This window comes from Mytilus californianus, unplaced genomic scaffold, assembly GCF_021869535.1.
Source record: "Mytilus californianus isolate M0D057914Y unplaced genomic scaffold, xbMytCali1.0.p SCAF_3, whole genome shotgun sequence".
Classification (NCBI taxonomy): Eukaryota; Metazoa; Mollusca; class Bivalvia; order Mytilida; family Mytilidae; genus Mytilus; species Mytilus californianus.
In genome coordinates, this window is record NW_026262679.1 from 112,410,756 (window position 1) to 112,434,823 (window position 24,068).

Below are 24,068 nucleotides of genomic sequence, written 5' to 3' on the forward strand. Positions count from 1 at the left end.
CAATAAATAAAACACCACTACAGTTGGTATAGTCAATGTTGCACACGATCCATTGCACCTATAAGTCAACTATTTGACAATTTTGTTAAGTTTATACAATATCACGGACTAAATATCAACATAATACATCTCATTCGATTAAAAATAGAAATAAATTTTCAAATATTTAGATTGAATATGGAAATAATTTAAATGTTATGGGTCATACAGCAATTGACTTCTTATATGGTATGCACCAAGGACGTACGTATAACTAACATACGTCCTTCGCTTCACTCAAACTATGAACAAAGTGTAGTAGTCAGCCGAGAACCAGCTTAAATACTATTCTTTTCGAGTAGACCCACGAACTGATCACGTGACACACTATTTTTTTTCATTTTACGTCCCTGGCAGAGGTTTGTACATGGAAATATTTTATCGTTGCAGTTTACTCTTGCAGTCAGTAACTTCATTGACACATTATTTAATTTCAGCATTTTGGTACATAGTAAGCTTTTTTATAAATATAATTCTTATAAAATTGAGAATGGAAATGGGGAATATGTCAAAGAGACAACAACTCGACCAAAGAGCAGACAACAGCCGAAGGCCACCAATGGGTCTTCAATGCAGCGAGAAAATCACACACCCGGAGCCTCACTGGAGGTGGTCCTCAGCTGGCCCCTAAATAAAATTGTGTGCTAGTTCAGTGAAAATGGACGTCACACTAAACTCCAAAACATATAAATGAACTAAAATTAAAAAAACATACTAGACTAACAAAGGCCAGAGGCTCCTGACTTGGGACAGGCGCAAAAATGCGGTGGGGTTAAACCTTTTCATATAAACAGGTTGGGAACAACCCCACAAATGAGGTGTAACCCCTCAATGTAATGACTATCCCTTTTATGAGGGGTACATTTCAAGTGATAAAAAAATATTTTTTTGTAAAAACTACTTCTTAGTACATAAGGGCACATATTTATATTATTTGAAGAAACTTTTCCCAAAGAACTAATACATCTATCTGGTATTATATTGTCAAAACATGTCCAAGAATTTTGTAATATTCAATCAGGGACATATAATACAAGTATTATATGTCTCTAATTCAATTCAATTCAATTCAACATTTTATTGGAAAGAAAACAATAGAGGCGTGTTCCAAGTATAGACAATAATATATTCAACAACAACATCTACTATAAATGAAATAAAGATCAATGTAACAACAAGTCATAAGTCAATTCTAGATACATGTATTGTCTATGGATACCATAACATTCAGAATTCTTCATGATAGAATAATCATGATACCATACACATATACATCATGATTATTCTAAGTTTTCATAATTTTTTTTAAAAACGCAGTCACATATATATAAGATATATGTGTATATGCACAAGCAGCTATACGATGAAACAGTATGGTGGTCTCTCAAATCAACAGCTTCTTCAATATACATACAAATTGATTTTAGTTCTTTTACAGAAATGGGATTTAAAATTTTGATAAAATTTTCATTCGAATTATTTGAATTTATTTCATTGATTTTATATTTAGATCCAATTTTGTTATATTGAGAACATTCAATCAAGAAATGTATCTCATTTTCAATTTGTCCTGTGGAAAATTTACAAAATCTCTCATTGGAGGGTATTATTGGTCTTGCATACCTACCAGTTTCTATTGCTAATGAGTGTGCACTTATTCTTAATTTGGTGAGTTTTTTTTCTGAGATATTTAGGAACATTAAAGTTTAAATATTCTTGTTGTTTAAATTTAGTATAAATTATACTATAAAATAAAAGTTTTCATCTTTTATTTTAGATAGTTCAAATATAATTTTGTTTTTGTAGAAATCTTCTAGTTTCTGTTTGAAATTAATATTACAATGCTTGTTTAAGGATATTCCAATATATTTTGATAATTTAGATAAATTATTAGACCATGAATTTTCTCTACTTCTTAGAGTTTTGTCCACTTCAAAAGCAGCCTTGAGAATTTCATGTGGACCACCAGACTGTTCACCAATATCACTGAGACGCACATAGTATTTATACATAAGTTGATAACATTTAATGCTAATATGTAATGCACCCAATTTGCACCGCACTGGTAGATCGGAAGACTTTCCATGAACCCCAAGTATATTTTTAAATATGGAGTTTTGTGTTTTTTCAAATTTACTTTTGTCTAAATGCTTCAAAATTTGGTTTGAATTCTGATATCCATACTTCTGATCCATAAGTTAGAATAGGAACTATCATTGAGTTAAAAAGCTGGAGACAAGTTTTCACTGTATGGGAGTTTAGCTAGCTAGACCAACGCAAAATATGCTTTTTTAGCTTTATCTGAGAGGCTTAACACTGCTTGTATAAATTTTCCAGAGCTATGAAAATCAACTGCTAAGTATTTATAATAATCAACGATTTCGATTGCATTTAAGAACTGTAATAAAAGTAGAAATTTTCTGTATTTACTTTTTTTTTTAGAGAAGATTATAATTTTTGTTTTTTTGAAGTTCACATGCAGTTTCTATTCAGCACAATATTTTTGCAAAGAATCAAGACAGTTCTGGAGACCAGTTGTAGATTCAGATATCAATAACAAATCATCAGCATACAATAAATGGTTCAATTTTTGATCATGTAAATTAACTGCACTAGTTGATTTGGTATCAAAGTATTTTCCTATGTCATCGACAAATATATTAAATAAAGTAGGACTTAAACTGTCTCCTTGTTTGACTCCTTGATTAGCAAGAAAAGGCTTAGTAAACATATTCTGATATTTACATGAATATAACATATTAGAGTACATGTCATGCAGTATGTTATAAAATTTGCCTTGGATTCCTTTATCTTGTATTTTAAGAATAGAGCTGATCTCCAGACACTGTCAAAAGCCTTTTTAAAATCTACAAAACACATGTATAGTTTCTTTTTGCATTTAAACAAATATTTATTTATTATTGTTTTTAAAATTAAGACATGATCTACAGTTCCTTAATTTTTTCTAAAACCACCTTGATTTGAACATGATAAATTAATTGTTTCAAAAAAATCACTAAGTCTTTTTTGTAATATGGAGGTAAATACTTTATCAAGACAGCTTGTTATGCCGCCAGCGGGGGACTTAGTTTAACATGGGACCTTATGGGAAATACATACAAATGTCTTCTTTTAGAGAACCACTGAATGGAATGAAACCAAACATGGCATGAATGTTCCTTATGAGGTGCTGACCAAGTTTTGTTACTATGAAGCTGATCCATAATCCAAGATGGCCGCCAGCAGGGAACTTAGTTTAACATTGGACCCTATGGGAAATACATACAAATGTCCTCTTTTAGAGAACCACTGAATGGAATGAAACCAAACATGGCATGAATGTTCCTTATGAGGTGCTGACCGAGTGTTGTTACTTTGAAGCCGATCCATAATCCAAGATGGCCGCCAGCGGGGGACTTAGTTTAACATGGGACCCTATGGGAAATACATACAAACGTCTTCTTTTAGAGAACCACTGAATGGAATGAAACCAAACATGGCAAGAATGTTCCTTATGAGGTGCTGACCAAGTGTTGTTACTTTGAAGCTGATCCATCATCCAAGATGGCAGCCAGCGGGGGACTTAGTTTAACATAGGACCCTATGGGAAATACATACAAATGTCTTCTTTTAGAGAACCACTGAATGCAATGAAACCAAACATGGAATGAATGTTCCTTATGAGGTGCTGACCAAGTGTTGTTACTATGAAGCCGATCCATAATCTAAGATGGCCGCCAGCAGAAGACTTAGTTTAACATAGGACCCTATGAGAAATATGTACAAATGTTTTCTTTTAGAGAACCATTGAATGAAATGAAACCAAACATGGCATGCATGTTCCTTTTGAGGTGCTGACCAAGTGTTGTTACTTTGAAGCTGATCTTTCATCCATGATGGCTGCCAGATGTGGACAATGTTTAACAAAGGACCCTATGGACAATACATACAAATGTCTTCTTTTAGAGAACCACATACTGAATGGATTGAAACCAAACATGGCATGAATGTTCCTTATGAGGTGCTGACTAAGTTTTGTTACTTTGAAGCTGATCCTTCATCCATGATGGCCGCCAATGGGGGGACTTCCTTTAACATAAGACCCTATGGGAAATACAAAGAAATGCTTCTTCTAGAGGTGCACTGAATGGAATGAAACCAAAACATGGCATAAATGTTTCTTATGAGGTGCTGATTAAGTGTTGCTACTTTGTTGCCGATTTACTGTTCAAGATGGCCACCAGGATTTTTTATTAAATTACAGGACCAATATTAAACCAAATTTGGCCTCACTCATTATTAGGGTATCTGTTATGATTTTAATCTATTTTTACATGATTTCCAAAACCAAAGTAGAATCAGGTGAGCGACACAGGCTCTTGAGAGCCTCTAGTTTAACTTCTTAAAATGCAGTCTTTGATTTCTTTACATGTAATAGGGACATTAAGAGATGTATTAGTACAGTTATGGTCTTTGTTCTCTATATTTTGATTAGTATCAGTTTTATCATTTTCACCTGAAGCAAATGAATCTCCCATTCTTTGGAAGAAATAGCAGGCTCACAGTTATTGTTCTTTTTTTGTAATTATTAATGCTACCCCAAAATTCTTTGGTGTTCTTTGGATTTATATCATTTATTTGTTTTATCAAGGATTGAAAAAAAAACCTTTTCTAGTTTGTTTTTAAGTTTATTGTATTCTCTTTTACAGTTGCAATAAGTCAATCTTAATGAATTATTATTGGGTGCTTTAGCTAATCTATTTCCAAGGGAGCAAACTTCTTTTCTAAGGAGCTCGAGTAAGCAATCATTTGACATCCATACTTTTTTAGGTTTTGCTTTTTTTGTTTGTCTTTGCATGATGGATTTTTTTAAATTAAGTGCTTTGAAAGAAACTGATTTTTTTGCAGCTTCTAAATAGATTTCATTAGTTTTGGTAACTAAGAAATCAATATCATTAAAACTATTATCATCAATTAGTTTATTTAAAGATAGAATGTCTTCTACACTGTTTTCATCTAAAAAAGCGTCAATATAAATGTCCTTGCTCTGATCGGTCCATTTTAAAGTACCAGGAAGGGACCATAGTTCTTCCTTCTTTATTTCTTTAGGGTGTTTAAAATTTAAAATATTCAATGCTATTAAACAATGATCTGATAGATCAGTAGGTGGTTTTACCATAAAGTTATTGATGGTATAAAATAAATTCTGTGATGTCAGCATATAATCTACTGTGCTCTTACCATTACTATTACTAAATGTAAAGTAGCTAAGTGAGTCACCAAGAAATCTTCTGTTCACAATTCTCACTTGAGAGGACTTATAGATATCAACTAGTAGATTCCCATGTAAATTGTTTTTTTGATCTAATTGATTTCTGTCTAAGGGTAAATCAGGTGTATAATCTTCAGGTACTGGACAGTCTGTAAAATTGTCATTAACACCATCATTTTGAATAAAGTCATTTAACCACCCTGTGTGTGCATTAAAATCACCGCTTTAAATCACCTCACCTTTATCATTTTCCTTTTTTTGAATGTCAATTCAGAAACATCCTTATTAATATATGGTTTGATATACATTGTAAGTAAAACATAAAAAACTGTCTTTCTCCAAATTGAGGAAAGTTCCATCTATTTTTTACCATATATTGAGAAGTTTGTTCTGTTTTATTTCAGAAATTACATTTTTAAATTTGGCTTTTATAAATACAAGCTTGCCACCTGATGGTCTCCCCCTTTTTTTTGGCCTGAGTAGGCTAACTTGTAAAACCTGGAAGATTTCCTGGAGACTCTCTCAACATAGTTTGTTTTAGTTTCAGCAAAACAAACTATATATTTACAAACATTTTCAATAAACAAATCATCCTGAAATTTATCTTCATTTAAACCATGGATATTCCAATAGGCAATATTAATATAATAAGTCAAAAATCTATCTATTTACAAAGGACATGGGGAAAGGGAAATAACTCCATTATTATTACTTTACAGATCTTTTTTGTTAATATATGCAGGGACATATAAGTCATTGATATATATGTGTAATGTGTATATTTTCTATTTCATTTAGTTATCAAAATAATATATAAATATATAAGTTTCTTTTACTTTAACTTAAAACACAATAATGAGTTTCAAACATGGGACAAGGGAAGTAAATCTAAATTTTTCTGTTTCATGAGATGTGTTCTAATTTTATGTATCATAAAACATTGATAGCAATATGTATGTAATAGTGCCTAGACTACAGTATACTTTTAAAGAGTGTATATTACAATAAACATGTAATTAATGACATTTGCAAGCAACGTAAATAAAAAATGAAAACATACTATTGTGATTTTTGTACAGAAATAAAAATAACAACTATAATAAATGCTTATTATTTTAATTGGCCTTAACTAAGTATATGGCTAAATGTACTGTACTATATAGCTTTTCAGTTAAATCTATAGCTGAATTATCGTGCAAGTTCAATAAGTCTACTGAGAAGTAGGTTCATCTCACTTTTGTTGGATCACCCATTGTTAGCGTTGTGATATTGTTGACTACCGGTTTAATAGTTATAGGGGTTTTGGTTTTCATTGTACATGTAGTTTTGCCTGTAAGACTGATTATCATTGTTTTGTTGACCATAGGAGTGCATGTTATGTATTAAGTTTCTGTTTTGTGTTTTACTTGTAGAAATTGAAGTTTTGTACTTATTATAAGGTTTAAGTCCAAATACTGGGTTCAAATGTGTTTTTATACGTATTTTATTGGTATCACGTCGTCGTCGTCCATAGACACATTGGTTTCCGGACAATAACTTTTGTTAAAGTGTATGGATTTCTATGAAATTTTACCATAAGGTTTATGACCACAAAAGGAAGGTTGGGATTGATTTTGGGGGTTATGGTCATAACTGTTCAGGAATTAGGGGCCAAAATGGGGCCCAAATAAGCATTTTTCTACTTTCCAGACAACAACTTGTGAAATGGTGTATGGATCTCTCTGAAATTATATTACAAGTTACCATAACACAAAGGGATGGTAAGAATTTGCTTTGGGGAGTTATGGCTCAAACTGTTTAGAAATTAGGGGCAAAAAGGGGGAAAAACAAGGGTTTCCAGATTAATGGACAACTTAAGTACAAAACATAATTTTAAAGCAGTGTAAGGGAGGTAATTCAAACACATATTGTCAAATTACCTCCCTTACACTGCTTGCAAGTTATTTATAATGAAATGTATTGTCTTTTGGTGATTAGCTGTCAATTTATTTTTAGAAGTTACTATTTTAAAAATGTTTGATCAAGGTAATTAAATTATAGCCATGATTATGTATGTGTAGGAATTTTATTTTTTTAGATATTACTATTTGATGTTGCTGATGGAGGCTTTTTAATTTAGGGCATGATTATGATGTCATTTTCTATTTTAAAAATTATTTAATTTTAGCCATGATTATGTATGTGAAGGAATTTTATTTTAGATATTACTATTTAATGTTGCTGATGAAAGTGTTTTAATTTTAGACATGATTATGATGTCATTTCCTATTCTAATACTTTTATGATGTATTTAAAAATGGGTTTTTATGGTTGCAAAGTCCTAGCTGTCAATTTAATTTTAGAAGTTACTTTTAAATGCTGATGAAGGAATTTTATTTTTAGATACTACTATTAAAAGTTGCTGATGAAGGTTTTTTGTTGAGCTTGCGACTTTTGTCGCAGAAAGCTCTACATAGGGGTAGTGATCCGGCGGCGGCCTTAGCTAACTTCTTAAAAGCTTTATATTTTAGAAGGTAGAAGACCTGGATGCTTCATACTTTGTATATAGATGCCTTATGTTACGAAGTTTCCTTCTGTCATATGTCCATTGTCCTTGACCTCATTTTCATGGTTCAGTAACTACTTGAAAAAAAAGTCAACTTTTTTTGTTATGTTAATTTCTTTCTTATTATGAGTAATAGGATAACTATATTTAGTATGTGCGTACCTTGCAAGGTCCTCATACCCGTCAGACAATTTTCATTTGACCTCGACCTCATTTCATGGATCGGTGAACAAGGTTAAGTTTTCGTGGTCAAGTCCATATATCAGATACTATAAGCAGTAGGTCTACTATATTTGGTATATGGAATGATTGTAAGGTGTACATGTCCAACTGGTAGGTGTCATCAGACCTTGACCTCATTTTTTTTATGGTTCAGTGGTCAAAGTTAAGTTTTTGAGTTTTGGTCTTTTTTTCTAATACTATATGCAATAGGTCAACTGTATTTGGTGTATGGAAATATTTTATGATGTACATGTCAGTCTTGTAGGTTTTATTTGACCTTGACCTCATTTTCACGATTCATTTGTTTTGGTCTGTTTTTCTTCAACTATAAGCAATAGATCAACTATATTTGTTGTATGGAAGGATTGTAAGGTGTATATGGCAGATTCCTTATAAGAAAGTGAAACAACTCCCATAAGCACGTTAGGCAAAAATCATAAGCAATGAACTTCTGTTTTTGAATACATGCTTTACTAACAAAGATAAAGACAATTTGACCAAAAAAAAAATTATGAGCATCATCCTTTTTAAATAAACGAAGCCTTAAATATCATGTTTCTGACATAAGATTTGACAGACTTTATTGTTTCTGACATAAGATTTGACAGACTTTATTTTTTCTGACATAAGATTTGACAGACTTTATTTTTTCTGACATAAGATTTGACAGACTTTATTTTTTCTGACATAAGATTTGACAGACTTTTTTATTTCTGACATAAGATTTGACAGACAAATTGAGTTTCTGACATAAGATTTTGACAGACTTGATTCTGACATAAGATTTTTCATACATAAGATATTTTGACAGACAATATATATTTGTTTTTTTTTACTGACATTGGAAATCAAATCCTAGTTGAAAGTAATTTTTAAAACTCCTGTAGAATACTGCAGCCTAACATCTAACAAGATTTCACTACAGGTCAAAGAACTTTAACTGTTAGCACATTCAAATGTTTCAGACATAAGAAAACAAGTTTGACAGATCTTATGTAGGAAACATATAAGTTAAAACTATTGCTTGAATAAAGTTAAATGAAAGAATCAAAATGTGTTTTTTCTTATGCCCAGCATGACTTACAGTTTTAACTGGCATATATTGGAACCTACAATGATTTTGAAAGTTTTTACAGCGATGTTCCTGACATAAGATTTATTGACAGACACTGAGCTATAAAGCAAGATATTTGAAAGTGAAAAAAAATATATATCACAGATGTTTTTGACTAACAAAAGTAACAAATTTGGGAACAGGGATGTTTGAATAACCAGACTGCACTAGTAAATACCAGTATACAAGTGTCAACATAAAGCATTGCAACACATAAACATTGTGTAAAAAAATGGGAGTTAATTCTGTCAAAATTTTTGCATTTTTTCAACTTGTTTTAATCATTTCTACTTTAAACGGAAACAATCATATCCAAAAATTATTTTTATAATTTCTTCTAACATCATTATTCCTCAAAACATTCACAGATTATCTTTAAAATAACAGTAATAATTATTTTTATTTATTTATTCATTTTGACAGACATTTCAATTTCTTATATGGAATCTGCCATATGTCTGTCTGCAAGTATCATCTGACCTTGACCTCATTTTCATGGTTCATTGGTTAATGTTTAGTTTTCATGGTTAAGTTTGTTTCTTAGGTACTATAAGCAATAGGTCAACTACATTTAATGCATAAATAGATTGTAAGGTGTACATGTCTGTCTGGCAAGGTTCATCTGACCTTGACCTCATTTTCATGGTTCATTGGTCAATGTTAAGTTTTCTTGGTTAATTAAGACTGTTTCTTAGAAACTATAAGCAATAGGTCAACTATGCTTGGTTTATTGAATGATTGTAAGGTGTACATGTATTTCTCGTTTGGTTTATCTGACCTTGACCTCATTTTCTTGGATCATGTTAAGTTTATGTGTTACTTGTAGTAAAGCTTTATATTTAGGACTATCAACATAAAATCAATGGTTAGTAAAGAAGGCGAGACATTTCAGCGTTTGCAATCTTGTTAATTTTAGCCATGACTATGATGTCATTTTCTATTTTAATACTTTTATGATGTATTTGAATGGGCTTTTATGGTTTAAAAAAAAGCATTTTTATAGTTTCCAGACAGTAACTTGTGATTAAGTGTATGGATGTCTCTAAAATTGTACTACAAGGTTCCATACTACAAAGGAAAGACTGCAATTGAGTTTGATGGTTAATGCTAAAAGGGGGATTCAAAAAGTTTTGGGGAAAGGGGGGTTTCCAATTTTTTTTAAAAGGGTTCATATTTTTTTTTCAAAATTTTCAAAATTTAAAATTTTTGAAAAGTTTCAAGAAGAAATCTTCAATTGCACAGTACTGCGCATTAGATTTGTAAGATCATTGACCACATTTTTTTTTGTGTCAGAAACCTATATTATGTCAGAAATTTGATCACAATCCAAATTCAGATAGTATCAAGCTTGAATATTGTGTCCAAATTTGCCCCCACTGTTCAGGGTTTCGACCACTGCAGTCGTATCAGGCTGCGCTCAGCGAAGCATTTTATTAAGATTCTGACGAGGCATTTTTTGCCTGATTGATTAAAATGAATGCCATCCTCTTGAAAAATGGATGTGTTATTACCACTTATGTCATTGTTCAAAATGAATTTAACATCTGATTGATTTTCGCAATATTTCTTTATTTCTTCATTGAATTCCTTTGGCTTTTGTCAAGCCTGCGACTTTTGTCGCAAAAGCCAGACATAGCAATCGTCGTCTGTGGCGTCCACAAATATTCACTCTGTGGTTAAAGTTTTTGAAATTTTAATAACTTTCTTAAACTATAATATACAGAACAGAAGCTTGTTTATGATCATAAGATAGTATCCAGAAGTAAGTTTTGTAAAAAAAAATCAGGTTTATCCGTATTTTACTCATAAATGGACTTAGTTTTTCTGCCAGTTAACATTACATTCACTCTGTGGTTAAAGTTTTTAAAATTTTGATAACTTTCTTAAAATATCCTGGATTTCTACCAAACTTGGACAGAAGCTTGTTTATGTTCAAAAGCTAGTATCTAGAAGGAAATTTTGTAAAAATTTATTTCCTGTTTTTCCGTATATTACTTATAAATGGACTTAGTTTTTCTTCCAGTTAACATTACAAGTTTTTCTTCCAGTTAACATTACATAGTCTGCAGTTAAAGTTTTTAAAACATTTATTAGATTCATAAACCATCCTGGATTTTTACCAAACTTGGACAGAAGCTTCTTACAATCAAAAGATAGTATCTAAAGGAAAATGTAAAAATTATCTTCTTTATCATTTGTTCATTCAATAAATTTATGTTTCAACTCTTTTATAAATCTATAGATTTGATTGCATACTGTATTAATTTTTTACAAGCATAATTTTTTTCACACATTTCAAACGTTTTATTTCATTAACTGTAAATCTATTATGTGCATTCCCCTATATCACACTGAAAACATAGACAACAGCAAAAGTAGGCGAGACACTGGGTTCCGTGGAACCCTTATGAATTTTTATTTGTTGAAATGGGGCTGTTTCACACGATCAAATGTTGGTGAAACATGTATGTCGGAACGAGTATGACTGTTAATTGTGTTTTCTATAAGGTTTTTCATTTCATTTACACATGCAGTATAGTTGTTTTGATACTCAAGTCATTGCATCCTACACCTAAGACAATATGTCTGGTGTCTTTGTTGGTTGTTTCAAGAATAGTCTCCCCTGCACCTTTTATATTATTCTTCTTTCCTGGTCCAAGAACCTTGATTTTGGATTGTATGTTTCTGTACAGTTTTGATGCCAATAGACCATGAGAGTCAATAATTATTTCTAGATCTTGAGCATACCTGTATGGTTTTTCTTTAGGAATACTGTTATCTTTCTTTACTTTTTGTTCATCTCTGATTTTTTTCATGAATACTGTTATCATCATCTTTCTTTACTTTTTGTTCATCTCTGATTTTTTCACTTATATCTGTCATGTCATCATTTTGTGTTGTAAGCCCTGTAAGTGGGTTGTGTGTGCTTATGGTTGCCTCATATTCAATTTCAGGTACATGTATCTCATGAAGTTGGTTTTCAAGATCAGATAGTTTCTTGTTTAAAAACTGATTTTGCTCCTCAAAAGCCTCATTTTGTGTTCTTTGTTTTTGAGTTTGACGACTCCAAGTTTGTCAACGCTTTCTTTAAGTCAGAATTTTCCTTTAATGTGACAGTGTAAGTAACTTTGTTTCTTTGTAAATTTATTTTTGTCAAAATTGACTTTTCAAAGTCTACAAGTTTCTTGTCAAGGACTGCTGAACTTACAAGTTGTTTCTTCATCTGATTAGATGATAACACAAGACCTGATAATGAAGCTCTTTTTCTAATTTTTGTTGATTTCCTTTCAGGTCATCATCATCAAGATTTTGATTTAGTTCTGAAATTTTGCTATCATAGTTATTGTTATCTGTAGGGTTGTCATCTTTTAAGCCTGCACAGGTGTTTGACACTTCACATAGTTTACTCTCTAATAGTTGCAATGATGCAGGAATATTTTCAGTAGATTGTTTATTTATCACAGTATCATGTGTTCTTGGCATTACAATTCTAGGGGTTGACATTTTCATAGGTTTTGTCTCACTTTGGTCTAATTGTGTTATGAAGTCTTGTGTTCATGATTTGTGACTGTATTGTCTAGTTTAAAATGATTGTCTAGTATTGATTAAAGATATTGGAACTCTGTTTTTGTCCATGATAAATAATGTGTTCCTTGAACTGTTCAGAGAAAGTTGTTGGATAATAATGAAATGTAAGTAGTTTGTTTGAGTCAGTATTTATTTCATCTTCAGTACGTGCCCTTGAAAATTGTATAAATATTTCACCTAAATGTTGCCCTCTTTAGTATTTTTCTTTGTCTGTTCACTTGCAAGTATAGTTGTCAAGAGCCCCAAATTGGGAATGGTAGCGAAAAGTAAAAGTTTTTATCCAAAGCAGAAACCGATCTTTTGATTCAACTCGTAATGCTACCATACGCTCCGCTGGCCTGTACAAGTCGTGATCAAGTTTTTCAAAAGGTGCCTTGATAGCAATGCCTGTTGGTGGTTTTGGTTGATCAGGCAACTTATACTTAATAAATTCAGTGTCAGGCATCCAAAGATTGGATTGAGTAACACTCTCAACGGCAATTTTAGATAGATCGTCAAAAAATAGACACCATATTATTGTTAGTTTTTAGAATGACGTGACAAGTTTTGGGTCAAAGAATGTAGATAATGGGCATGGTGGTGATAATTGGCTGTTGTGGTGGATGTTAACAATATATGGAGTCTTTATATATTACTTGGAACCATTCCCTGAACCTTGGTCCTTCTATATTTAGGAATTGTTTATCATAGTTTGTCTATTATTAAAATGCACATGTTCCTCAACCGGAACTGGAAGTAATATTGTCCTCAACCAGAACGGGAAGTAATATTGATGGACTTATATATCTTCTATATTACTCAAAATAAGTGGACCCCTTTTTGTCTCGCCTTGACGGAGTCAAAAAGCAAGACATAGGTATGCTGTTTCTGGCGGCGGCGTCAACAATGTATTTGTTTGTGATTAGGTCTAGTTCATGGTGAACCACTAGTGGTAGGTCAATGATATTTGGTATGCAATTGTATTAGCATTGGCACATTTCATTACCATGGAGATTTTTTGGTCCCACCCCCTCAGTCAAGGTCTATTGACTTTGAAACTTTGCTTAGTTTACATGTATTAGTTTGTGATTAGGTCAGTTCATGGGGAACCACTAGTGGCAGGTCAATGATATTTGGTATGCAGTTGTATAAGCATTGGCATATCTCATTTCCATGGAGATTATTTGCCCCCCCCCCCCCCCCCCCCCCCCTCAGTCATGGTCTATTGACTTTTAAACTTAGTTTACATGTATTAGTTTGTGATTAGGTCAGTTTAAGGGGAACCGTTAGTGGTAGGTCAATGATAATTGGTATGCAGTTGTAGAAACATTAGCACATCTTATTTCCATGGAGAATATTTGGTCCTTACTGCTCTGTCATGGTCTATTGACTTTGAAACTTTTGCTTAGTTTACATGTATTAGTTTGTGATTAGGTCAGTTTAAGATGAACCACTAATGTTAAGTCAATGATATTAGGTATGCAAATGTATTGGCATTTGCAAGTTTCATTTCCATGGAGATTATATAACCCCACCCCTAATTATGGTTCATTGACTTTGAAACTTTTACATAGTTTGCAAGTTCATGTTTTTGTTTATAGGTTTGTTTAAAGGGAATGACTTATGAAAAGTCAATGGTATTTGGTTTGCAGTTGTATTAGCATTGGCACATCTCATTTCCATTGAGACTGTTTAGCCCTGTTCATTCAGTCATGGTTCATTGACTTTGAATATTTGCATAACTTACATGTTAAAGTATTGTAATTTTAATTTCAACATTTGCATTATCAAAATAACAAATAGGTGAGACATATCTCAGTGTTAACAGTTTATTTAGAAAAGTTGTTTTAAAAAATAATGAATTTTTCCACTTTTAAGTTAAAAAAGCTAAGATTTTCTTTTTTCTTTTCTACAACAGCAAAATGACCCCTTGTCTGGGGGACAGTCCCTCATTTAAGGGATATCCCTCATTTGGAGGGTTGTTCCCAATCTGATAAATCAAGGTAATTAGGTCACAAGGTGTACATTTAGGATGAAGTGATAAAAGATAAAAATGAACTCAATGAATGCACGAGTGACTTATTGATAAAAAGAGTCCTGTATCTTCATAAAAAGTGACCTGTAACACACCCCTTATTGTACTGTTTTTCTATAGCTATGCTGGGGGCAAAGTCGTACAACTTATATTAAAACTTTTCCCTTTAGGGGAATGTTTTATTATCTGAACAAAATTCTGTTACATAATTTGGTGAAATACCTTTGTCAGGTTAAATTATTTTTGTACACAGCTAGTTACTCAAGTGTGAAGTGAGTAGATGTGAGTGAACAAATTTATTACCTGTATGATCATGTGATCAAAAGCTTAGAATTTGACTTCAAATTAGTTTGATCTTTCTTTGAATAAAGACATGGATTATTTCCTTAGAACTTTGTTGGTACACCAAATATGTTCAGAGGTTTATGAGGAGTTTAAGGTATTATTTAGTTATAATTATTTGCTTCAATGTGATCACTTTGGGATTTGAAAGCTTTTAGTTCTAGAAAATTACTTTTGTAGAATCAAAAAGATTTCACAAAATTTTCATGCAGAATAAGGTTGGATGTGAACCAAAATGATGACTATTACAGTTTCTTCACATTTGTTTATATATTAGAGAATTTTGTAAAACACTCTTCCAAATGTCCGTACATGTCTTCAAGTTTACAAGTTTTGCAAAAGCAGAGGCTGATTTAAGGGGGTGCCCTTCCCCTTATGGAGCTACATTTATGGGCCCCCTTTTCAAAATCCTGGATCTGAACCTTATATTTATTAATATTTCTAGGGTTATTTGCCTTAATGAAAATCGGAATGTATTGAGGCGAGTAGATTGTTCTAGTCTACCGGTATGTAAAAATTTTCATGACCTGTTTTAATATTAGATGTTTCTTTTCAGTTCTTGGAGTACTATGAACTTACAGTCGTCTAACTTTGTATTCAGATGCATTTAGGATAGCCAGACATAATTACAACTCCATTATATAGACTTTCAACAATGGACTAGACCCAGTGTATACAGGTATAATAGTTAATAGTAAATAAAAAAAAAAACTTTTACAAACCCTTGTTTTTGTTGTGGGTGCAACTTTTGTCGCAGAAAGCTCGACATAGGGATAGTGATCTGGCGGGGGTGACTTAACTAACTTCTTAAAAGCTTAATATTTCAGAAGGTAGAAGACTTGGATGCTTCATACTTTGTATATAGATGCCTTATGATATGAAGTTTCCGTCTGTCATATGTCCATTGTCCTTGACCTCATTTTCATGGTTCAGTGACTACTTGAAAAAAAGTTGATTTTTGTAATGTTAATTTCTCCCTAATTATGAGTAATAGGATAACTATATTTGGTATGTGCGTACCTTGCAAGGTCCTCATGCCTGTCAGACAGTTTTCACTTGACTTTGACCTAGACCTCATTTCATGGATCAGTAAAGATGTAATACCACCATTGATTTTCCCCTATTAGTCTTTGTTAAATTTGCACTTTTCAAAAAATTGTGCAGAATTTATCTTTGTTTAAAATAAAGAAATACTTGACATGAGTAAAGTTTTATCCTGTCCAGTACTAAAGAAAAAATTCACATAACATTTCATTGCATATAAGAAAATAGCAATCACTGGAAGTTAACCACTCAAATTTTCCCCCTTTTTTTAACCTGTGTACAAGCTCAAGTAACCATGTAACCTCAAGTTTCCAAAATATTCTATAGAAACCCCAAATAAAAAAATGATGGTGCTTTGAAATACCCAAGATATATGTTTATGACCCAGAAATGTTTTACTGCAATGTAATGTAGGATCAATTACCTACAACTGTCAAATTCAAGGGAATATTTTTTTTTCGACCTATTTTCGTATGCAACCAGATGTGACTTACTATAGTTTGGTGGTATTACACCTAAACAATGTTAATTTTTCGTGGCCAAGTCCATATCTGAGATACTATAAGCAATAGGTCTACTATATTTGGTGTATGTAATGATTATAAGGTGTACATGTCCAACTGGCAGGTGTCATCTGACCTTGACCTCATTTTCATGGTTCAGTGGTCATAGTTTAATTTTTGTGTTTTGGTCTGTTTTTCTTATACTGTATGCAATAGGTCAACAGTATTTGGTGTATGGAAATATTTTACGATGTTCATGTCAGTCTTGCAGGTTTTATTTGACCTTGACCTCATTTTCACGGTTCATTGCTCAATATTAAGTTTTTGTGTTTTGGTCTGTTTTTCTAATGCTGTATGCAGTAGGTCAACTATATTTGGTGTATGGAAATATTTCACGATGTACATGTCAGTTTGGCAGGTTTTATTTGACCTTGACCTCATTTACACAGTTCATTACTCAATGTTAAGTTTTTGTGTTTTGGTCTGTTTTTCTAATACTGTATGCAGTAGGTCAACTATATTTGGTGTATTGAAATATTTTATGATGTACATGTCAGTCTGGCAGGTTTTATTTGACCTTGACCTCATTTTCATGGTTCATTGCTTATGTTAAGTTTTTGTGTTTTGGTCTGTTTTTCTTAAACTTTAAGCAATAGGTCAACTATATTTGGTGTATGGAATGATTGTAAGGTGTATATGTCTGTCTTGCAGGTATCATCTGACCTTCACCTCATTTTCATGGTTCAGATTGGTCAATGTTCAGTTTTCTTGGTTAACTTTTTTTTCTTAGATACCTTAAGCAATAGGTCAACTATATTTGATGCATGGAATGATTTTAAGGTGTACATGTCTGTCTGGCAGGGTTCAAATGACCTTGACCTCATTTTCATGGTTCATTGGTCAGTATAGAATTTCCATGGTTTGGTCTGTTTCTTTTATACTATAAGCAATAGGTCATCTATATTCTGTGTATGGAGGGGTTGTATTAAAGGTGTACATGTATTTCCGACTTGGTTTATCTGACCTTGACCTCATTTTCTTGGATCATAAATGTTAATGTGATACTTGTAGTAAAACTTTATATGTAGGACTATCAACATAAAATCAATGGTCAGTATAGTAGGTGAGACATTTCAGCGTGTGCACTCTTGTTTTATCTTTTGGATACTTGTAGCTAAAAAGATTAATCAGATATAAATTATAACATATCTTTTCAACATAATAATATCTGTCTGTTTCTTTGCTTTAGTTATGAGCTGATATTCAGTATTTACAAATATTTGCCATGTATTATATAATTTATAGTCATCTACATCTACATCCATATGAACCGCAATAGGTCACGGAACAATAACCTTGATCTTACTAAATGATATTTACATGCAAAGAAATATTTTATGGTTTAAGTTTTACAGGATAATATTAATATTTGGTTGGATATGTTTTTATTCTTGTTGAGATAAATATATTAGAAATTGATTGAAATATTACATTGATTAAAGGAGAATTTTTTGCTTAAAGAAAACATAAACAATCCGGGTAACACTTATCAATCCTTTAAATAAACTTATTCTAAAAGGTAACCTATTCAACACTGTAACTTAATCTTTGAATATTGTTTTTATTGGTGTAAATATTGATTTTGTCATCAATGAATTAAAACCATACTAAATATTACACAACAAAATTATTTTCATTTACCTGTGTTTAAAGTTATTGCAAATGGCTGATATTTTTGTTCGAGCATATTGTTTTTCTTTAATTGTTGAACATTTCATACCGATATAACATGTTACTTTTATTATTCTTCCCTTAGTTTATTTATTTTGTATATACATTGTATCATAGATCAAATTTATTTGTTCAGTGTATGTTCAATGGTGTTAATATGTCCTTTGATTGAGTTAAGCCATTTCAGTTGATATTTTATAGTGTGTCTTTTTATGTTGTGATGTTACACTATTGTTTTGGAAAAAGGGTGAAGGTTTGGTACTATTACTTTTATAAATTTTGACTTGGATAGAGAGTTGTCTCATTGGCACTCATACCACATCTTCTTATATCTACATATGTACTTTCACGATTCTACAATCCGTCAATACCTATAGTTTGGCATTGCACAAGGTCATGTTTTTCTCTGACTGTTAATGACGTCTTTACCCTTAATCCATTGGGTGTTGGATGTGTACTGATTGATATTTAAGCCTTAGATACATGATTTTTATGCCCCATTTATGGGCATTATGTTTTTCAGTCTGTGCGTCAGTTCGTTCGTCTGTTCGTTAGTCTCTCTGTTCGTTCGTCTGTCCATTTGTTCGTCTGTCTGTTCGTTCATCCATCTGTCCCGCTTCAGGTTAAAGTTTTTAGGTTAAAGCTTTTGATCAAGGTAGTTTTTATAGGCCCGTCAAAATTTTGACGGGATGTATTATGGTATACAAATGTCGTCTGTCTGTCTGTCTGTCCGGCATAAACATGTCGCACCTTAACTTGAGAACGACTTATCCAAATTTCATGAAACTTAATATAGTTGCTTCTTATGATGGTCAAACGATCTGTATACTTTTTGGTGAAAATAAGATTAAAACTTTTTGAGTTACGGGACTTAGTAACTAAAACAGGTGTGTGGTTTTTTTTTCACATGTCGCGCCGTATCTCAAAAACAATCTATGATTATTGCTTAAAACTTTACACACTTCTTAGTTATATTAATCTTAAGATCTGTATTCTTTTTGGTGATGATTCAAAATTTTATATTAGAGATATTGAGTATTTTGTTAAAAAAGGGGGAGGGGTTTTTCACATGTCGCGCCGTATCTCAAAAACAGTTTATGATTATTGCTTAAAACTTTACACACTTCTTAGTTAAATTAATCTTAAGATCTGTATACTTTTTGGTGATGATTCAAAATTTTATTTTTGAGTTATTGAGTATTTTGTAAAAAAAGGGGGAGGGGTTTTTCACATGTCGCGCCGTATCTCAAAAATAATTTATGATTATTGCTTAAAATTTTACACACTTCTTAGTTATATTAATCTAAAGATCTGTATACTTTTTGGTTTTGATTCAAAATTTTATTTTAGAGATATTGAGTTTTTTGTAAAAAAAAAGGTGGTTTTGGCATGTCAGGCCGTATGTCAGAAACTATTTATGATTATTGCATAAAAATTCACGCACAAGACGACGGGCTTATCATGCACTCATGGCACAGCTGTTTATTGATGAAGTTGAAATCCAATCAACTTGAAACTTAGTACACATGTTCCCTATGATAATATGTTTTTTATTAGTTGTTATTGGCTTTGAACTAAGCTGTCAGTAACTGCGAGTACTCTCAGATATGTACTTTGTGTCTTTTTGTTTTTGGGATGTATAAGTACCCGTTTACGTCTTCTTTGTGTTTTTGTTAGATGTATTTCTATTTGTATCCATCTGATGGGTAAAGCCTTTTTCAACTGATTTTTATAGTTTGTTCTTATGTTGTACTGTTACACCTCTATCCCAGGTTAGGGGGAGTGTTGAACACTTACAAACATGTTTAACCCTGACACATTTCATTCTTTATGTGCCTGTCACAAGTCAGGAGCCTGAAAGTTCAGTGGTTGTCCTTGGTTCATTTTTGTCATATTTTTTTTTTATGTAAACTGTTTTGTTATAAATTAGGCTGTTAGTTTTCTCAATTGAATTGTTTCATATTTTTAGTGTCTTAAGGCCTTTTAAAGCCGACCATATTATTTAGGTTTATCTCATTGTTGAAGGCTGTACAGTTGCCTATAATGACTAAAATCTACTTCATTTGAACTTTGGTGGATAGTTGTCTCCTCATACCACATCTCTTTATTTTTATATGAATGTCTTAGATTGAATAAACATTTTATAAAGAACTATAAATAAGATAAAGTTTTAAGTTTCCATCCTTTCAAATATTTTATATTTTAGAGGAACCCAACAACTGAACAGAGCAGAACAGTATTCAGTGACCTTGAAGAGTAAGCAATGTGTACAGTAAAACAGCTATCTTTGTAGTTACCAAAGGGTATGGTAAGAACCTCATCTATAATTATATGTGGTGAGTTTTTTTTTGTTGGTTGAAAATTATGCAATAGTGTACTTTAATTTTTTTCTTGGAGTCTATTTACCTATTAGGTACTTAGGGACAGGACAATTTTTTTTAAGCCCTCCCCCTTTTTTCCAGAATCTCATTTTTTTATTTTCTATTAATTTCAATTATTTTTGAATTTTTCTGTTGTATGAACATAAATATACTAAAAATAACTTGTAGTTGCTATTTTTTATCAATTTCAAGTTTACTATACATAGCGGTCACTGATATATAATATATAGAGAGAAGGTATCTCACCTTGTACCTCATCACCTATTTTCCAACTTGAATTCTTTAAGGAATCCCTAGTCTAATTCATAAAATATTAAATTTCCTTCAGGTCAGTGGGCATGACTCTTTTCTGTTATCATTCCTCATTTTAAGCAGTAGGCACTTTTAATGAAATTTGAAGTTGGAATGTCTGCAGATCGAATCAATTTTGTTTGTTGTGTTGTGGTATTTTGATTCTTAAATAACTGAAGTATTGTATGGGCGACAACTTTAATTCTGCCTCCAAGTCCGGTTCCCTGAACAAATGTCCCGATTGTTATTGTACAGCACTATAAGGTACGAGAGTTCATCATAACAGTATGAAGTATAAATAAACCGTAAACATGCTCGTGTCTATTTATACATTTTGTACTTCATACTAATATGGTGAACTCTAGTACCTTATCGTGCTGTACAATAACATTCAAGACATTTGTTTCAGGGAACCAGAGCTGGTGTGGAATTAAGAGTTGTCGCCCATACAATCATACTTCCGTCATTTAAGAATCAAAATAAGATGAACAAAATTGATCTGTTCTGCCGACAGACTTTAATTTTATTAAAAGTGCTACTGCTTAAAACGAAAAATGATAGCTGGAAACAAATTATGCCTACTGACCGGAAGGATATTAAATGAATTAGACTTGGGATTCCTCAAAGAATTCATGTAGGAAGATAGGTGATGAGTTACGAAGTACGATACTGTCCTTCTCTCTATATAATATATATATATATAACGATTCTGGAAAAAAAGGGGAGGGTTGAAAAAAAATTGTCCTGTTCCCATGCAAGTACCTATACTTTTTATGAAAAAAGGAATGCAGGGTATACATCGATGAGGCACCATCCCAATGAAAATGAATAGCCAAAGACATCATAGAGATCATCAACTATAGTCCGATGTATATAAACAATAGACCTTATAGCTTATAATTTGCAAATCTGCGCCACTTAATGACCCGAGAATCTGCACCTTTTGAACTGTTGACGTTACACATTTTTTCCATTGTGGCGTCATGCAGACACCTTTTCCACTGGGAGTCAGATATTTTCTATTGTGATGTCAAAATTTACGTGAACCTTTGTGATGTCCAGTAATGGCGGACAAATAGCGATAAGGTGCAAATTTGATTCAAGTCTAAAAGAGTTGTGAATAAAATGAACAGAAAAAAACAATGAACTTATATGAACACCAAATTCTGACAAGCACATGAGCAAATGGATGGGTTTAACACTTTTTAAAAAAAATTTCACACCTTTCCTAAGTAAAGAATTGATAGTAAGGTTGGTTGATCTATTTCATTATATGTATATTCACGTGTATGGTTGAATATATATTTATTTTTTATATAGGTTACTTAAAAGAATTGATGGTAAGGTAGCTGCAGAACCATAGCTCTTGGGTCTTTATGATATTTTTTGACTGTTTGAGGACCATCTATGTTCAATAAATATCATAAGGACCTAAGAGCTACAGTTTGCAGCTTAAATAGTAAGGTTGATTGATCTATTTCATTTTATATATTTTCATGTGTATGGTTGTATATATATTTATTTTTTGTATATGTTACTTCAAAGAATTGATGGTAAGGTAGCTGCGGAACCGTAGCTCTTAGATTTTTATGATAGTTTTTTACTATTTGAGGACCATCTATGTTCAATAAATATTATAAGGACCTAAGGGTTATGGTTCCACAGCTTAAATAGTAAGGTTGGTTGATCTATTTCATTTTATATATTTTCATGTGTATGGTTGTACATATATTTATTTTTTATATAGGTTACTTCAAAGAATTGATGGTAAGAGAGCTGCGGAACTGTAGCTTTTAGGCCTTTATGATATTTTTTTACTATTTGAGGACCATCAATGTTCAATAAATATCATAAGGACCTAAGAGCTACAGTTTGCAGCTTAAATAGTAAGGTTGTTTGATCTATTTCATTATATATATTTTCATGTGTATGGTTGTATAAAAAATTATATATATTTTTTTTATATAGGTTACTTCAAAGAATTGATGGTAAGGTAGCTGCAGAACCGTAAGCTCTTAGGTCTTTATGATATTTTTTGACTGTTGGAGGACCATCTGTGTTCAATAAATATCATAAGGACCTAAGAGCTACAGTTTGCAGCTTAAATAGTAAGGTTGGTTGATCTATTTCATTTTATTTATTTTCATGTGTATGGTTGTATATATATTTATTTTTTATATAGGTTACTTCAAAGAATTCATGGTAAGGTAGCTGTGGAACCGTAAGCTTTTAGGTCTTTATGATATTTTTTGACTATTTAAGGACCATCTATGTTCAATAAATGTAAGGACCTAAGAGCTATGGTTCCGCAGCTAATAGTAAGGTTGATTGATCTATTTCATTTTATATATTTTCATGTATATGGTTGTATATATATTTATTTTTTATATAGGTCACTTCAAAGAATTGATGGTAAGATAGCTGCGCAACCGTAAGCTCTTAGGTCTTTATGATATTTTTTGACTATTTGAGGACCATCTATGTTCAATAAATATCATAAGGACCTAAGAGCTACAGTTTGCAGCTTAAATAGTAAGGTTGGTGATCTATTTCATTTTATATATTTTCATGTGTATGGTTGTATAAAAAATTAAATATTTATTTTTTATATGGGTTTCTTCAAAGAATTGACGGTAAGGTATGTGCAGAACTGTAGCTCTTAGGTCTTTATGATATTTTTTGACTATTTGAGGACCATCTATGTTCAATAAATATCATAAGGACCTAAGAGGTATGGTTCCGCATCTAATAGTAAGGTTGATTGATCTATTTCATTTTGTATATTTTCATGTGTATGGTTGTATATATATTTATTTTTTATATAGGTTACTTCAAAGAATTGATGGTAAGGTAGCTGCGGAACCGTAGCTCTTAGATCTTTATGATATTTTTTGACTATTTGAGGACCATCTATGTTCAATAAATATCATAAGGACCTAAGGGCTACAGTTTGCAGCTTAGAAAGTAAGGTTGGTTGATCTA

At 31.9% G+C, this 24,068-nt stretch overlaps 1 long non-coding RNA gene across 1 annotated transcript in view; it reads left to right on the top strand.

The window, feature by feature from the left end:
* The first annotated feature begins 369 nt into the window (after positions 1-369).
* Positions 370-24,068, top strand: part of LOC127735847 (uncharacterized) — a 31,033-nt gene continuing 7,334 nt past the window's right edge. Inside the window, exons 1-3 of the long non-coding RNA XR_007998600.1 lie at positions 370-398; positions 15,693-15,815; positions 20,621-20,750. This is a non-coding gene — a long non-coding RNA (uncharacterized LOC127735847). The remainder of the gene's footprint in view (positions 399-15,692; positions 15,816-20,620; positions 20,751-24,068) is intronic.